Source organism: Glycine soja, chromosome 17 (assembly GCF_004193775.1).
Source record: "Glycine soja cultivar W05 chromosome 17, ASM419377v2, whole genome shotgun sequence".
Taxonomy (NCBI): Eukaryota; Viridiplantae; Streptophyta; class Magnoliopsida; order Fabales; family Fabaceae; genus Glycine; species Glycine soja.
The window spans coordinates 16925968-16931867 of NC_041018.1; positions in this window are offsets into that span (position 1 = coordinate 16925968).

The following is a 5900-nucleotide window of genomic DNA, read 5'->3' on the forward strand; positions in this document are numbered from 1 at the left end:
CTTTCTGAAGTTTTCTGGTTTTCTAAACCTTGAAAACTTGTGCTATTCATCTTTTCATTCTCTTCTCCCTTTGCCAAAAAGAATTCGCCAAGGACTAACCGCCTGAATTCTTTTATGTCTCCCTTCTCCCTTGTCAAAGAATTCAAAACGACACAGTCTGAGAATTCTTTTGATTCTTCCCTTACCCTTATACAAAAGTGTTCAAAGGACTAACTGCCTGAGAATTCTTTTGTATCCCCATTCACAAAGTATCAAAGGTTTAACCGCCTGAGATCTTTGTCTTAACACATTGGAGGGTACATCCTTTGTGGTACAAGTAGAGGGTACATCTACTTGGGTTTGACTGAGAACAAGAGAGGGTACATCTCTTGTGGATCAGTTCTAGTGGAGGGTACATCCACTAGGTTCAAAGAGAACAAGGGAGGGTAAATCCCTTGTGGATCTTTGCTTGTAAAAGGATTTTTACAAGGTTGAAAGAAATCTCAAGGACCGCAGGTCGCTTGGGGACTGGATGTAGGCACGGGTTGTTGCCGAACCAGTATAAAAACTCTTGTGTGTTTGTTTCCTTCTTCCCTACTCTTTTACTTTCCGCTGTGCATTTTAATTTTCACTTTTACTTTCTGTTAAGTTTCTCTTCTAATCCTTATTCTCTTAAAAACTTAGTAAAAGCCTTAGAAGAGTAATTTTTAATTTGTAAAGGTTTAGGAATAATTAATTCAACCCCTTTCTTAATTATTTTCAGGCCACGCGATCCAACATCTGTGCTCCTATATTTGGACATGGATATATGCATGAACTGATTCAGCGTCTCCTCAAGCTTGCTGGTCTTCTCATAAAGATTTATCCCTTGGTTGGAATTCTTGACAGGTTGACTTCTTTGCTCCTTGTTATACTGGTTCCCCGAATGATTCCTCCAGCTTGAGCCCTGTGTGAAATTCCTCCCTTGATTGAATCTCAGCGGTCCTCCTAGGTTGTAGCCTTGGAATCTGTGGCGGTTCTGAGCTCCCATGTAGTTCACCTCCATGTAAGAATCTACTTGGGCTATTGATTGCCTTGTTTCATGTGCTCCATCACAGATATGGCATCCCCCTATTTGCATGAGTGAAGAGTGAGAGGGACTTACCGCTTGTAAATGTTGAGGGAGCTTGCTGAGGGTCTCCGTCATGGCCTTTATTTGTTGGGCCAATAACTTGTTTTGAGCCAGTGTTGCATCTTGGGCTGTGAGTTCCAAAAGGCTTCTCTTTGTTGGCGTGTATGCTCGATCATGAAGGATGGCGTGATCACTGGCCGTCATGTTCTCTATCAGCTCCATTTCCTCCTCCGGTGTCTTCAACTTGATTTTCCCCCTACGGATGCATCAAGGAATTGCTTTGAATGTGGTCATAGGCCACCTATGAAGATGTTTAGTTGCACCAGCTCACTGTACCCATGTGTAGGCATCTTTTTGAGTAATCCGTGAAAATGGTCGAGCACCTCGCTAAGTGATTCATCGGGAAATTGATGGAATGACGATATTTCCATCTTCCCCTTGGTAGTCTTTGACTCTAGGAAGTATTTCTTTAAGAACTTTTCTACAACTTCCTTCCAGGTTTGCAAGTTATTTCCTTTAAGGAGTGTAGCCACATTTTTGCTTCCCCTGCCAAAGAAAAAGAAAAGAGATTGAGGCGTATGGAATTCTCGGGGACACCGCCTATCTTTATCGTGTTACATATTTCTATGTAGGAGGCCATGGATAAGAGCTTGGAGGAAGAAAGAGATGAATGAAGGGAGAGGGAGAGAAGAGCACAAAATTTTGTGCTCTAAAAGAGCTTTGAAATCTGAAGTTTAATTTTCAAATCATCAAAGTTCCAAAAAAATGCACACACATGACCTCTATTTATAGCCTAAGTGTCACACAAAATTGGAGGGAAATTTGAATTTCAATTCAAATTTCACTTGAATTTGTGGAGCCAAACTTTGGAGCAAAAATTTCACTAATTATGATTAGTGAATTTTAGTTATGGTTCAGCCCACTAATCCAAGATCAATTCCAAGATTCTCCACTAAGTGTGCTTAGGTGTCATGAGGCATGTAAAGCATGAAGGACATGCACAAAGTGTGACTATATGATGTGGCAATGGGGTGTAGTAAGCAAATGCTCACCTCCCCCTCTAAAATTTAATTGGATTGGGCTTCTACCAATTCAATTAAATCTATTTCCAACCACACACATCAAATATTCACCTAGTGCATGTGAAATTACAAAACTACCCCTAATACAAAAACTAATCTCGGTGCCCTAAAATACAAGGGCTGAAAAATCCTATATTTCTAGGGTACCCTACCTATAATATGGAGCCCTAAATACAAGGACCAAATATAATGACATCCTAGTCTAATATGTACAAAGATAAGTGGGCTCATACTTAGCCCATGGGCCCAAAATCTACCCTAAGGCTCAGGAGAACCCTAGGGTCTTCTCTTGCATCTTTGGCCCAATCTTCTTGGAGTCTTCTATCCGATGCCCTTGGAGGGTAGGATTGCAACAGATAAGATATGTTGGCTGCTTGAACGTCTGACTTTGTAATACTTGTGAAAAATTGCAGGGTAGCTGTACTAGAGTAGTCCTCTAGTGTCACTCATCATGCATGTTCCTCTTCCATTTGATAGTGGCTTTGTGGAGAGGGTGGAGGTGAGGGTTGATTGCTTCCCTGTGTTTCTTGCTTTCTTCTTCTTCTCGCAGCATTGTTATGATTGCAAGTGGCTTCAATTTTTGGATTTAGTGGAACTAAATCTTTGGTTGGAGTTCTATAGATAAAATGCATGAAGTTCTAATTCTAGATGCTTGCTTTGATGCATGGGCATAATGCAATCACTCTTTGTCTAGCAATGATTTTATTAAGATACCCCTTCCTTTTAGTTATATTAGAAATTACCCTCTGTCGAGCGACTAATTCCTAAGATTGATGCATGCAAAACCTTCCTTGTATTCCTTTTAAGGATTACCCTTTGTCGACCACCTAACCCCTAAAGTACTGCAAGGATGAATGATGCACTAAATTAAAAGTAAGAAAGCATAATAGGAAAGAAAACAATTGTTGCATTAATAAATATGAAGTGTACAATACATCTTTTGGCTTTTAGTCCTGCCAGACCCTAATTAAGGGTTTAGTCTCTCATGGCCATAAGGGGCCTTACACTAGAAAATGGGTATAGGAATTGATGGAGGAGAAGGAATGGAAAAAGGGAACATAAAATGATGAAAGAAAGAATTCCCTATGAGAGAGTTCACAGGTTTGGGGTGTGTATTAGAGTGCTCAAAGACTCAGTGTGTAATTTCTCCTTGGCTTGACTATCTTTTTATAGTTTTTGGAGTAGACTTAGGTCTGCGTGCTCACGCTTAGCGCGAGTGCTTGTATTCACGCGCTACTCACTGAACACGTCTTGGGTTGAGCCTTTTTTCAAATATTTGTTATTTTCTGCAGCATTTTGGATTTTAATCCCTCCTTTTCATATCTATAAGCCATGAATAGGAAAAACATCAATTTCTAACAATGAAGCATGAATAACTACTAAATAATCATTTTTAAAGATATTTTCACTCTATTTTCATTATAAAAAATGACTCATATTTAGCAGCTATTAGATCATGACTAAGATGTTAGTGTAGTTTAAGGAAAAAATGCAGTTGAGTCCCTACAAGAAAAGAGGTGGACACGATTAAACCTTAGGTTCTAGGGTTGCAATGACTATTAATTTAATTAGTCAAAATCAGTGACCTATTTTATGCGCATAACCTCTCGTGTAAGTACATAGGTATCGAATGAACCTATGGCTTATGGGAGATATATGTTGTCTAACTCACTTTATACTTTTGATCCATTCCGTACGCTACCTTCAAATATTGTATCATTTAATTGAAATATCTATTTTATTACTAAATAGAAACCATGCAACAAAAATTAAGGGTACTTAGTTATGATTATACTAATAATATTCACTTGAAACATTATTATGAGTGAAAATTTCCACTATAGATTTTTTTTCTTGATAATAAAAGTATGAGATATATCTATCAATTTGTAGAATATGAAATATGAAGCGCCATTTATAGCATTTCTACATCAACAGTCTCAAATAGTTATTTTTGTTTATATTAAAGTATTGGTTTAAGAAGTTACCTTAAAACCTTTTGTATGTTCTTCTTTTATCAAAATTTGTAAGTTACGTGTAATATTTCCCGGTTCTCAAATATGGACAAAAAATTAATTTTATGCTAAATAAGAAAGTTAATTAAACATCATTTAATTATATTAAACTCATTTAAAATTAACTTTCATCCTAAATTGCCTTTCGTTGAAACTTGATATTAAAAATAAGAAATGGGTCACTATAAACACATAGCCTTAATTCAATGAAGGGTATTTGGGGGTAACATAATTCAATAAAATAAAAATTCATTTGAGATTTGCTTATATTTGATACTAAGAAACATGATTTTTTTTTTTGCTTGTATTTCATAGGGAGTAACTTATATGAGTCAAACCAAAAAGTTGTGCCCACTCTTATCTTAATTTACATTCTTTATTAAGTGTTTCAATTTTAAATCTTCAAAGTAGATCCTTTTTAATTATTTTGGTCGTGTTTGAGCACAAATTCCTACTCACATATTATGTTGACAACTTAAGTAATAGTTTAAATCTTCTTCTATACTTCTCAATGCACTAATTTTCCATTAGCTGAATATGTCAGATGATTTTCTTATACTACAAAGGATTTGCATTTAGGGTTGTGTCCATGTCATTTCATATTTCAATTTTACTGCATTTGTTTGAATATATGTGAGCCTAAACTAAGAGCACAGGAGTGGTTTTAGGAAGATTCAAAATATAAACTGTGAGCCTAAAGTAAGAGCACGAGAATGTATTCCAATGCCTCATTCATTTTCTATATGCAGTTGTTGCCCATAGTTCTTCAACAGATAAAAGACAAGTGCTAGAATAAATTGAATGGATTAGGCATTCTAAGGATCATCAATGGTAGCATTTGATATTTTGTGCTTTCTAAATACTTAGTTTTCCTTTTTTATTTTGGAGGTGTTGGACAAGTGGCCTCAATAACTTAAGAGGGGGGTGAATTAAGTTTCAAAGAATTTTCACTAACAAACTTTTAACCCCCTTCTAAATGACAGGTTCAGAATGCAGAAGAAGAAGTAGCAATCAATTTAATAATGTTCTTTAAACATGCAAGACAAAATTGATTGCAATAACATAAATGAGATAAGGGAAGAGAGAAATGCCAACTCGATTTATACTGGTTCGGCCACTTCCCGTGCCTACGTCCAGTCCTCAAACAACCCACTTGAGATTTTCACTAACTTTGTAAAAATCCTTTTTACAACTTCTGAACACCCGAGGGATCCCTTTCCCTTGTGTTCAGGAAACTCAAAATTCAAGAGACAACCAGTCTCTTGATTACAACTTACTTTTTGAGATGAACAGAAAGATTTCTCTCCTTTAGAGTGGATAATACAATTTGATGTTCCTAGATGAATTCTCAATAGATTTGAAAGTTTTTGCCAAAGAGTTGTTGAGAGAGCATTTGACAATGAAGTTCTCTTAGAATATCTCTCTCTTGCTTTTTGAAATCGGACACACATATATATATGCCCTTCGTGCCTTTTCAAAATGGTTTGAAGAGATATGTCTTTTCAAAAAGATTTTTTTGAATTTTTTCATTGGTAATCGATTATAGGTTTCTGGTAATCGATTACACAGTTATATTTTGAAGGGTCATGACTTTTGAATTTGAATTTCAAGAGTTTTGTTGCTGGTAATCAATTACAAACATCTGGTAATCGATTACTGGTTCAAAATTCAAATTTAAAACCCTTTTTAATAGCTACTTTTCAAAATTGTCTT